Genomic DNA, 12,382 nt, shown 5'->3' on the forward strand with positions numbered 1-12,382 from the left:
AGGTGGGTGGAGGATGGGGATCCATTGGAGAGTGTCACTAGGAGTATCAGAGGGGCCGTGTTAGTCTGGATTTGTAAAAGCAGCAAAGACTCCTGTGGCACCTGGCTAAGCACACAGAACAAACCCCAAATCCCCCCTGTGCTTTGGGAGCCAGGTTTGCTGTGGGAATCCTGTAGTTCAGATGACTTCACGCCTGGGCATTGGGATTATTTACCAGTTTCTCTGGCATTGGGGAAGTTTTGTGCTCACAGCTGTGATGGCCGAGTGGTTAAGGCGTTGGACTTGAAATCCAATAGGGTTCCCCTGCGCAGGTTCAAATCCTGCTCACAGCGAGGCCTGTGTTTTAGCCAGTCTCTCACCCGGGCAATACCTCTGTACAACCCCCTGAGACACTCTCAATTCTCTCCCCACCCCAAGTAAATTCTGTTCTGCTCCTTTCATCGAGATGCCTGGGATACCCCCTCACACTGTGTTGTTGAGGGGTTGGGCAAACTCTCAGCACCTGAAGCCTCTGCCACTCACCTAGTGCCCCATAGATAAGCCATAGCCCTGGTTCTGCTCCTCTCTCTAGAGTGCGAAAGGAGCTGAGTCAGCGACTCCATGGGAGCTACGGGGCTGCAGAACCAACAGAGAGAAAAAAAGGTGCTCAGCGCCCACTGGCAGCCACCTCCCCCCCCCCACTACAGGCCTTGCTGACAAGCTCCTCACACTTGCCAGTGATCAGCTGTTCAGTGGGGTGCAGGAGGCACTGGGAGGGGAGGGGGAGGAGCAGGGAGAGTGGGAGAGGGAAAGGAATGGGGTAGGAAGGTGCAGGGCGGGAAGGGGTGGGGGTGTGGGGGAAGGGGTGGGGGCAGGGCCTGGGGAGGAAAGGGGGGATTTGTCCCATACTCCGGATCCCTCTAGGGCCGGCCCTGAAGGGAAGCACCGACTATCACATTGACAATACAACTGACCAGCCTTGCGGGGGAGGCTGAGGGAGATCCGCACTCACCAGGTCTCTTCTCTCCCCCACGGTGAGCCAGACACTGCTCTCTCCTGGCTCTCACTCTAGCAGCTGGATGCCAAGGAGCCATTTCCCCACAGGAAGTGCATCGAGTGCCCCTGTGGTGCTGGGGGGGCTGGTGCTGCTGCTGCCTGTGGGGCTGGCAGGGGGGCTGATGTCTGCACAGACTCTCAGCTGCCAGGCCGGAGGGGGCACTTGGGACCTTACCAGACTGGCTCAGTGAAGACGGGGGGTTGACAGAGCAATACAGACGCTCTCCAGAGCACGGAGCAGCAGCCGCCCATGCAGCCAGGCAATGAGCATTTCCCACAGCCTGGAGCCAAGGGGGAGGCGGCAGCTGCTGTTCCAGCTCCTCGGGGACAGGCCCTGTCAGCCAACAGCCACTTCTTACTCCCCACAGCTAAGGGCGCCGGGTTCCTCCGGTGGGGGTGTGGAGCAGCCGTTCGTTTTCCTGTTCGCACTCCTCTGCGGTGTGAAAATCGGGGAGGGGAGGCAGAAGCCCCATGTCCCTCCCGACATGACGCCCAGTGGGGGAAGCCAGGACAACAGGGTGGGGTGGCAAGTGGTGGCCAGACTCTCACCGCCAGGGTCTAGTCTAGCTCAGGGTCCAGCTCAACCTCCTCCCCGCACCACTGGCCCCCAGTCCCCTTCCACCACCAGGTCAACCCAGGCACTAGGGCAGGAACGTGGTGAGGCAGCAAGTCAAGCTGAGCAAGGCAGGCAAAAGTGAGTCTTGTCTTCATGGGCCGCTCCCAATGACATCCTTTTTGTGTGCAACTGCTGCAAAAACCTCCTGGGCAGAAAGGCAACAGGCCAAAATGCTCACACGCAGCTGCCAAAGTAGCTCAGTTGGGAGAGCGTTAGACTGAAGATCTAAAGGTTCCTTGTTCAATCCCAGGCTTTAACAGGTCTTTTCATCCCTCTTTGTGCAGGGGCAGTTTGTTCTCTGGGAGCACAGTGGTGTCTGCACCGAAGATGAGCAGGGCTGCCATAGAGGATTTAGTGGGTCTGGAACAAAGCAATTTTGGGGGCCCCTTCCATTAAAAAAAAGTTGCAATGCTGTAGTCTCATGGGGCCCCTGTGGGGCCTGGGACAAATTGCCCCACTTGCCTCCCCTGTGGGTGGCACTGAAGGTGAGTCTCTGATCTTGGGCTCTGCAGTAGGAAAACACAGAATGGGCTTCTGCCCCTAGTTGGCCCACCTGACCTTTAACAAGGAGAGATGGGAGCTGTCTTTCCCAACATGGCAGGAAGAGAGCGAGGCAGGGTGACCCTCAGGAATGGTGCCAGAGGGCTGCTGGGCAGTGACAGGCAGGGATTGGGGATGGAAGCTCCTCTGTGCAGCTGAGCGAGGGCAGTACCAGGGAAGGGGCATCTGTAAAAGTGACCCTGTGGAAGGTGGCAGGGATTTGGGGGCCCAGGAGGAGGCGCTTGATGTTCAGTGCCTTGGAGCAGCTGGACTTGGACATGGTGAGTGTTCAGGAAATGCACATTCATGACTTTAGGGTAGATCAATGGGCAGAGGGTGATTGGAGGAAGGGCCTCCTGGCCAGGGAAGAACGATGGGGCTGGAGTCTTGTTCTTCACGTTGGCGGTGCGAGTACAGAAGGGGCTGGAGCTCCAACCAGGGAGGGCATTACTGGTGGGCTTTGTGCTCTGTGGCACTGGTTACTGCTATATTAGTGTGTATGGTCCCCAGTTAAGGCATGAGAGGGAAGATCAAAGGCTCCCTTCCTCTGGACTGCATGATGTTTGGTGTTGGGGGGGATTTTAATTGTGTCAGCCGGCCTGAGCACCGCTGGTCCCGTTTTTCCAACCTTCAGAAGAAACATTTTTACAATGAGCACTACCTGTCACAGGTCTGTGGTGAGGTCGGCTTAGAGGAGCTCACTCCAGCCACAGAGGGGGTTCACCTTTCTGCGGGGACAGGCCAGGACTCGCATTGACCGGATTTATGCTTAGCTTTTGTATCTTTAGCATGTTGCTTCTCAGATTCTTTCTTGGCCTGACTTGTTACACTTTGACACTTAACAGGCCAGAGTTTGTGCACCTTCCTATTATCCTCACTAGGATCTGATTTCCAAATTTTGAGGAATGACTTTTTGCCTCTAACAGCCTCCATTACTCTGCCATGAACCTAGAGTGGCGTTCTGCTGGTCCTTCTATTGTCGTTTCTGATTTAGGGCAAACGTTTCATCTGAGCCTCTAATTGCGGCGGTTTTAAACAGTCTGCATGCTGCTTGCAGGCACCTAACACTTGCGACAGCAGCTCCTTTTAATTCCGATCCAACCATCTGTACTTATGCCGATAGGTCGACTTTAGGTCTTTAACTTTGAGCGGTAGCTGAGAAGATGGTAAATCGGGCAGAAACCCATTCGACAAACCTCTTCATTTCCTTGTTATTTCCTGACTTCTTCATTCATCGCCTTTTCCTTATTTCCTGGCTGAGGCGGCGGCCTGCCAGGGAGCTCCCTGGCACCTCTGGCTGCCTGGGCTGAAGGCAAGAGGCAGGCCTGGGTGTGGTGAGGGCCTCCTGTCCCGTAATGAGGCCGCACTGCTTCCTGGTCCCCTTTTCCCACCCACACAGGCAGGCGGCTGCTGCGGGAGAACACGAGGGAGGCTCTCGGGATGCTAGGCAGCGCTGTGTGTGTGGCTGTCAGGGGAAAGAGCCTTCTTCTCTAAAGATGGCTGGCAGAAAGGTGGTGCTCAGCTCTGTAAGTGACCTGCCCAGTAGCCTCGCTGCCAGGGGATGCAGACATTTCTGTAAGGTGCAGAAAGAGGGTATTTGGCTTCCAAGTTAATATGAGAAATATGCATTTAGGAGATGGAATTTCCCTTTTTTCACAGGGTCCCAGTGGCCTAATGGACAAGGCAATGGCTTTCTAAGTCAGAGATTGTGGGTTCAAGTCCCATCTGGGGTGAAAAACTCCCTCTACATTGCAAGGAAACCTTGGCCTTATTTTCACCAAGGAAGCTGGGAGATGTTTGAACACAAAATACTGGATCTTGGGAACAATCCCCCAGAAATGGCATCTTGACAAATGCTTTCTAAACCCATCAGTAGCAAACAGTTAATACTAGTGCTTGTCTGAGACTAGGAAGGGGAGTGTTTACTCTGACACTTCAGTGAGTGAAACAGACAGAAAGAGGAAGGCTGTTCTGACAGTGAATGGATCTGTCTAGAGACAAAGCAGCCCCTGAGAATGAGCAGCAGTGTGAAAAGAAGGGGTTCAAATGGGTGTTAGATGTAAGTTAGTGTTAGAGGGTTTATCCCTTCACCCTCCAATTACTGGGTCTGTCTTGCATACACACAGAGCAGCAATACCCAGAGTCCGAAGGTGCAAACAATTAGATGTTTATTGGGTTGAATTTCCAGCAAGCAATGATTCCAGTTTCCTTCCTCAGTGTCCCCATCCCAGCCCTGACGCCACAGAGCCTTGCCTGTGTCCCTGTTCCCATTCTATCCCTTAGCAAAACATAGGACATATGGTGACACATTTCCTGATAGGGCCAGGCCTCAAGGTGGAAGGTGTTGATATTCCATTTGTCCCCGTGCGTAGTGCAGTGCCCTGCACCTTCTCTCGTACGGGGCTGCCACACCTGTTCCAATTAGTGTTCCAGACTTCCCACTATAGTGGGCCTGGGAAGGTTGGGTCCAGGTTGTCTAGTACAGGGGGGAGGGGCTTACTCCATTACTTCTAGGTTATTTTCATAGGCAACGTAACACAAGTATACTTAGCAATACACCAGCCGCTGTAACAATCCACAGCAACACCGAGAGACCTGAGCACTAGCCGCATGGTCCAACATCCTGGCCACCACCGAAACACCTCCTCTCCTCCTTCGACGGGGTCAAGCCCTTAACATGTCCAGTTGCTGGCAGTTGCAATACGCTGCCGCTGCAGGTTTTCGTGCTTTTGTCCATAGCATAAGTCCATTGAATGTCCACAGAGAAATGGGTTATTGTCAAAACCAACTTAACCACATGGTGTGGAATCAGGCTGTATGCGCTGGTTCGATTATTCACAGCAGTAAGATTCACAGATCTATCTGTGTGCCAAAGCCCAGAGAGCAGCGTGTAGTGTGGAATTTGGTTAGGGGCTGGTGTAATTGTGCCCCCAGTAATATGTACATTTCCAGCAAAACACCTCATACACAGTACACGCAATTGTCCACCCCTTGCCATGGGCCATTGGGTGTGCTCCTCCACGGCCATCAGGGAGGGGCACATTCAAACATCTTCTCTGGATTTACACCATTTTACACACCCCTCCATTGATTCCCAGCGAGCAAATCCCCTTCTCATTATTCCCATAGGGCTTGTGGGGCCCACCTCAGCTGCCGATTCACTTCCAGATACCACGGTAGCTATTACACAGGTGCTGGCCTCCTAGTCGAGCATTTTGAATTTCCATACACATCTTCCCCCAGGTCAGCCTTTTGAAGCCATCCCCATCCATGTCATGAGGTTTTCTGTTCATTGAAACACAACAATGCTAACAACAAGACAAACACCACAGACAAACAACACAAAACATAGATTCATGGTATTCTGGGTTAGTCTTTTGCTGGCACCAGCTTGCTTGTAGAGTGTCTGAAAAACAAAAGAAACAATTTCCACACACACCCCCAGTGGGGACAGATTAGTGCTTAATAATAATAATACCACTTCCTTTTACAAATTTCCTTGCTAATTGCAGGAAAAACAGAAGAATTACCTCCAGGCTGTCCTTATTTTGTTCTATAGTTAGATAGTGAATTACCCCACTCACTGGTCATTTATGAAATTCATGAGGTGGTGTGCCTCAGTTTCCCCTCTTGTACAACAGACCCAGTTTGCAATAGTTTCTCTGCTGCACCAAGCTTTAAGTTTATCCTCAGGTAATAGCTGAGAGACAGCTTTAGATTTAGCTTTAGCACTGTATACACACCCACACACTCCTTAGGGTTAACCTGTCCCCCTTATTTTCAGGCTTGACTTGTTTTTTCACCTCCCTTTCCTGGAGGGCACAATCTGAGTCTTCCAGTAGCTTGTTTGCTGACCAGATGTATTTATTATTTGCAGCTCCTTTGTGCAGCCACTGATGGGCAGTTCTCTCCTTCCCCCATCAGCTAGGTCATTTGCATTCACACCGGCTTTCGGGCTTGCTTTTGGATCCAAAGCCATCAGCAGCTCAGAGACTGTCTTAAAAGGGACACAATCAACTTCCATCCGAGTTCTGATTACTTTCCACTTTCATCTTCTGCTTCAAAACACACAGATCTGAAAAAGAAACCACAACCTATTGTGGCTTCCTTTGGAGCCCTAATAGGGTTTGAATTAAGTACCATGTTTTGTTTGCATTTCTTTTACCCCTTCTCCAATATACACTGCACACGTCCTGGGAAAATGCACATTTCTTCCATAGTTTAACCTTCATAACATTATATTACAAACCATAAGTCTCAGTTTAGGTTTTAAAACCTTACACAATTACACACAACATTTTGTTTTGTGTAACATCCCTTGCACTGCAATAATTTTTTTTGCACAACTGAACCCCAATTACACGTCCATCTTGTACAGCCAGAGCCAGCCAGGGGTAGCCAAGTTAAATTCCAATAGAAACCCCGGACATTCCTTTAGTGATTTTGCTTACATTACCCAGGAGTCAAATCATTTTGATGAGATTATCTCTCCGCCTGCTGCCTGCAGCCATCCCCCATAGACCATTTCTGTGGGCAAAGGGCCCATTTCCCCTCAGAAAGTCTGTAAAGGCTTCTTGGGACAAAACACAGTGGTGGTAGCAGCCACTTTACCTGACCCTCTTGTATAATTTAATTACTAAGCTTCCATCCAACGTGAGTGCACAGAGCTGCACATACAGTTACATTTATATAACTAGGTTTTATTATTAAACCAAAAACTGCCCTTCTTGTAACACCACAACTGTTGCCTTTTACTATTTCCACAACTCACAAATGTTTACTTTCCTCCAAACTCTGTATTATTAATTTTTGCAAAACCCTGGGCGGCTGCACTGCAGTGCTGGGGTGACTCTGCAGGGGGAGAAGCTGCTGTGGAGCAATGTAGAGCAGGTGCAGGAAGGAGATGAGGTCACTATTCACATTCTGAACTGCACAATTTTCCAAATTTGGGAATGTCCGAGAACAATTCTAAGGGGAAGGTGAATGCAGAGCAGTGACACTGGAGGTGCCCAGACCTCCAACGGGGGCGGCATGGAAATTAATAATGGGAAGATCATTTGTGAAATTAGTCGTCACTGACAAGATTTGTCTCTTCTTATTTCATGTTATGGTGTTATTTAGTGGAATCAGGACATATTTTTACTATGTTAATTAAACATGTAATTTTATTTAACTAAGCCAAAAACTTAGTGTCACTTATTTTTTTCTCTGTCCTAGGAAGAATTAAATGAATGTTCTGACTTTCTGGAAAGTGCAGCGAGATTAAATGTGGGGAATTCAGTCTCTGTGTTTGTGAGCTGATGTTTTCCTCTCACAGGTCAGTGCCTGCATTGAAATACCAAGAGGGATCTAAGGGCTGGTGTACGCGGGGCACAGGGGTGTTTGCAGAAGGGGCGGGGCCTCAGGTGGAAGGGGCGGGGCAGGGCGTTAGTCTCCCCCAGCTGGCGGTTCACGCCCTGCCCATGGTGTTGCAATGACAGAGGCTGCCCAGGCTGCACTTGTAGTGAGGTTCCCCCACTAGGTGGCCGCACAGAGGCTGCAGGAGACAGGCAGGTGGCAGCAGGGGAAGTGGCAACACAGGAGCTCTCAGCAGCAGGGTGACGGACAATGCCGTGGAGCGGCAGCGACGCAGAGTGAACAGGGCAAACCGAGAGCCAGTTGAAGGAGTGTCAGCAGCAGAAGCTGAGGTTTCTCTTAATGCCTTCCCTTCCCTCCCCCACCCCTGGGGCTTTGCTGCCCAAGGGGAGTGGGGGTTGGGGGAAGGAGAGCGGAGGGGTCTGTTAAAGGAACATTAGATTGGCCTGTCACACCGCAAGGTGAGAAACTGAGGCACAGCACTGCCCAGTGTACTCTGGGGTGAGGGGGTTGCTGATGAGTGTAGATTTGAATGTGGTTGTGGGGTTTTCCCAAACTCAGGCTTGATTCTCTTCCCCTTTTAATAGAAGTTCTCATTGGCTCTCTGCCCACACAGAGCTGGGGAGTGGGGGCGTGTTGCCTTTTCCCCAGGCAGCAGGGTGACACCTGCCTGGCGAGTGAGGGTCGGTTTGGGTGACCCCCACTCAGGGCAGGCTAAGGGCGGGTCTCTGCCCTTTACTCAGCCCAGGGGGAGTTTTTTGCACTAACATCCCAAGTGTGCGAGTCCGTCCCCGCAGAGCAGCCCCATAGGGTGACATTGAAGAAACTGTGGAAAACAAGATGGGGGTGGGGGGTAATAGGCCCCTATATAAGAAAAAGTCCAGCCAAACCGGCCTGTCCCTTGAAACATGGGACATCTGGTCACCCTGGAGCAGCCCCGCACTCCTGCTCCCCGGTTGGTGCGTTTGTAACCCGGGGGCTGAAGCCGACGCGAGAAAGGGAAGTGAGCGAGCTCGGAGCTCTCCGGCGCCACCTGCTGGGAGCAGAGGGCAATGACTGAGCGACGTCCTGGCTAATTTAAATATCACCTGGTTCTCTGCCGGGTGGCTCCACTGGAGAGCTGGGGCGTGGCCTGAGTGTGGCAGCACCTTATTTGCATATTAAAAGCGGCAGTTTGGGGCCATTGGGGTAAAATAGGAGTAAATTTTGGGGTTGGGCCCCACATGTTTAGTGCAGGCTGTGGGGAGCCGGGCTGAGCAGAGCCTGCCCCGACGGAGGGGGGGGTGTGTGTGTGGTCACCCTGAGCTGGGAGCATGTGGCCAGACATGGGGAGGGGGCTGCGGGGACCGTTGTGGAAGGTAGAAAATCTCTCTCTCTTTCTTTTTTGGTGTCTGGGCTGGGTTCTTGTTATCTAATGCAGAGCAACGGTGGGGGAGGGGAATTGAGACTCTGCTTTGGGGGTTGCTGTGAGGTGTGACACAAGCCCCCCAGCGCTGGCTGCTGCTGGGGGGCATAGGACAGGTGGGGGCGGGGCTGTCTGGGTCCTTGAGATGAGGGGCGGTTCCTGATTGGCTGGTGCTGGCCTGCCTAGTGTTTTCTGACAGCTGATCTCCCATTGGCCCTCGTGCGGGGCGGGTCTCTGAAAGCTGGTCTCCCATTGGGCCCTCCCCAACTGACGGTTATGACAGGCTCATCTCCCATTGGTGACGTTGTCTGACAGCGATGCGGGGCGGAGCCGCCAGGGCCTTGTGCGCTCAGAGCTCAGCGCCGCCCGCGAGAAGCGGCGCGAGGCCGCGCGGGGCGGGTCCCGCTGCCGGGCGGAGGGACCGAGACCGCAGCAGCGGCGCCGCCTCCCGCCTGGCGAGAAGCCGCAGCACCGGGGGGGTCACAGGGCGCGAGGCGCTTCCGCGCGCGGCTGTTTCCTGCCGGTCGCGGGGTGACGGGTCCTGCCCGGGGCGGCCGCGGGGGCCGGATGGCAGGGGGGGGCCCGGGCGGCCGCCCGCCCGCGGCGGCGGGGCGCGGCGGGGGCGCCCGCCCTGGCCGGGGGCTGCGGCTCCTCCTCACCCCGTGACTGGGAGCTCCGGGCTCTGCCTGCGGTGTCTGAGCGCCGGGGCTCCTCTCCTGCCCGGGGCGGCTGGGAGCTCCCGGGGCTGCGGCTCCTCCTCACCCCGGTGACTGGGAGCTCCGGGCTCCGCCTGCGGTGTCTGAGCGCCGGGGGCTCCTCTCCTGCCCGGGGCGGCCGGGAGCTCCCGGGGCTGCGGCTTCTCCTCACCCGCCCCCGCCCCCGGTGACTGGGAGCTCCGGGCTCTGCCTGCGGTGTCTGAGCGCCGGGGGCTCCTCTCCTGCCCGGGGCGGCCGGGAGCTCCCGGGCTGCGGCTTCTCCTCACCCCGGTGACTGGGAGCTCCGGGCTCTTCCTGCGGTGTCTGAGCGCCGGGGCTCCTCCTGCCCGGGGCGGCCGGGAGCTCCCGGGGCTGCGGCTCCTCCTCACCCCGCCCGGTGACTGGGAGCTCCCGGCTCTGCCTGCGGTGTCTGAGCGCCGGGGCTCCTCTCCTGCCCGGGCGGCCGGGAGCTCCCGGGGCTGCGGCTTCTCCTCACCCCGCCCGGTGACTGGGAGCTCCCGGCTCTGCCTGCGGTGTCTGAGCGCCGGGGCTCCTCTCCTGCCCGGGCGGCCGGGAGCTCCGGGGCTGCGGCTCCTCCTCACCCCGTGACTGCGAGCTCCGGGCTCTGCCTGCGGTGTCTGAGCGCCGGGGCTCCTCTCCTGCCCGGGCGGCCGGGAGCTCCGGGGCTGCAGCTCCTCCTCACCCCGGTGACTGGGAGCTCCGGGCTCTGCCTGCGGTGTCTGAGCGCCGGGGCTCCTCTCCTGCCCGGGCGGCCGGGAGCTCCCGGGGCTGCGGCTCCTCCTCACCCCGGTGACTGGGAGCTCCCGGCTCCGCCTGCGGTGTCTGAGCGCCGGGGGCTCCTCTCCTGCCCGGGGCGGCCGGGAGCTCCCGGGGCTGCGGCTTCTCCTCACCCCCCCCCCCCGGTGACTGGGAGCTCCGGGCTCTGCCTGCGGTGTCTGAGCGCCGGGGGCTCCTCTCCTGCCCGGGGCAGCCGGGAGCTCCCGGGGCTTCGGAGCTGCAGGGTCTGTGAGCAACGACGTGGGGCTGCGGGGTCCTCCCGCCATCAAGGCCTGTTGGGAAATCCTGGGTCCATCCGCAGCAGCTGGGAGCTCTGGCGTCCGCTCGTAGGAGCTGCAGGGTCCATAGGCAGTGGGGTGGGGCTGTGGGGGCTCCCCGGCCACCCATGGCTGCTGGGAGCCCCAGGGTCTGCCTGCGGGAGCTGTGGGGAGATGAGGGGTTTGGGGTGGAGGAGGGGGCTCCAGCCTGCAGGGTGGGGCCGAGGGATTCAGAGTGCAGGAGGGGGCTGTGGGTTGCGGCTGGGGGTTGGGGTCCAGGACGGGGTGATGGCTCTGGGGTGGGGGCAGGGATGAGGGGTTCCAGGTGTGGGAGGAAGCTCTGGGCTGGGGCAGGAGGTTGAAGTGCAGAGGGGTGAGGGCTCTGGGGTGCAAGAGGGGGCTCTGGGTCTGGGGGGGTTCAGGGCTGGGGCAGGGGGTTGGGGTGCAGACTTACCTCGGGCGGCTCCTGGTCAGCGGTGCAGCAGGGGGGACCTACTGGCCACTTCCAGGGCGCAGTGCGGTGCCCTAGGACACGTAGGGACCAGCCTGCCTGAGCCCCGCAGCATCGCTGACCGGACTTATAACGCAGTCACCCGACTGGGAGCTCCAGGGTCCCCCTGTCACATGTGGTACCTGGGAGCTCTGGGATCCACTCACAGTAGCTGAGAGCTGTGGGGTCCATCTGTGGTGGCATGGGCCTGTGGGAGCCCCTTCCGACACTGGTGGCTAATAGCTGTGGGGCCCCCACCGGCCGACAGCTCCAGTCTTGCTGCCCCAGGGCTGAGGCGGAAAATGTCACTGAGATCTCTGACAGTCACAGATTCTGTGACCCCCTTTATATAATCTTAGCCTTAATAGTTGTTGACTGTCTCTCTCAATCTAGTGGTCTGCTCTAGCGCAGATGGGACAGGGAAGACAGACGCTCACCCCCCAGCACAGGTTTGGGCAGCAATGGCTCTTGGGCTATTTGCTGAGCATGCAGAGGACTTGTCCAGGCCGTTGGAGAAGCTCAGCCAGATGAGGAGCTGGAAGAAGGAGACCTGAGCAGCCTGGACATCCCACTTTTTCTCCACAGCCACTGCCTGTCAGCAGGATTCCTCCTTCTCCTCAGTGAGACCAAATCTAAGCACCTAGATAGCTGGTCTGTCTGCTGCACCCCAATCCCTCATGCCTGAGCCTTCCTGCCAAAGTCCTGTACCTGGCTCAAGAGAATTGTCTCACATCTCGCTGGGAACTCGACTTCTTGTGCCCAGAGTCTCGGCCCCACTCAGCAGAGGACCTGAGAAACACAGTGTCTGCCTTTTCCAAATAAGTGCCTGGAAAGGTTTTGTTCTTGTGACCACGTGGCCTAATGGATAAGGCGTCTGACTTCGGATCAGGCGATTGAGGGTTCAAGTCCCTTCGTGGTTGTGCTTGTGCGATTTTACCTTTGAGCTGAAAGTCCTGCTCCCTTCAGGGCTGGAACCTCTTCTTGGCTGCTCAGGCCAATGCTCTGGCTTCAGCTAGAGCCCCGGGAAGGAGTTGGGGGTTGGGCGTCACAAAGGCTGGGACCTGAGTCCCAGGTGCTTCCAGTCCCGCCTTTGCCCTTCCTGACTTGCCAAAGAAAATGGGCGGCTGCCCGGGCTAGCGTGTGGAGCAGTTTCCCTCTTCCAAGTGTGCGCCTGTCCCTGTGCTGGAGGGT

General features: G+C 56.3%; 2 non-coding genes across 2 annotated transcripts; both read left to right on the top strand.

Annotated features, from left to right (window-relative positions):
- The first annotated feature begins 250 nt into the window (after positions 1–250).
- TRNAS-UGA lies at positions 251–332 on the top strand. The gene has a single exon. It is a non-coding gene; the product is annotated as a tRNA-Ser (tRNA).
- Positions 333–12,038: 11,706 nt separating this feature from the next.
- Positions 12,039–12,111, top strand: TRNAR-UCG. The gene has a single exon. It is a non-coding gene; the product is annotated as a tRNA-Arg (tRNA).
- Positions 12,112–12,382: the final 271 nt, after the last annotated feature.

This window comes from Mauremys reevesii, linkage group 12, assembly GCF_016161935.1.
Source record: "Mauremys reevesii isolate NIE-2019 linkage group 12, ASM1616193v1, whole genome shotgun sequence".
Lineage (NCBI taxonomy): Eukaryota > Metazoa > Chordata > Testudines > Geoemydidae > Mauremys > Mauremys reevesii.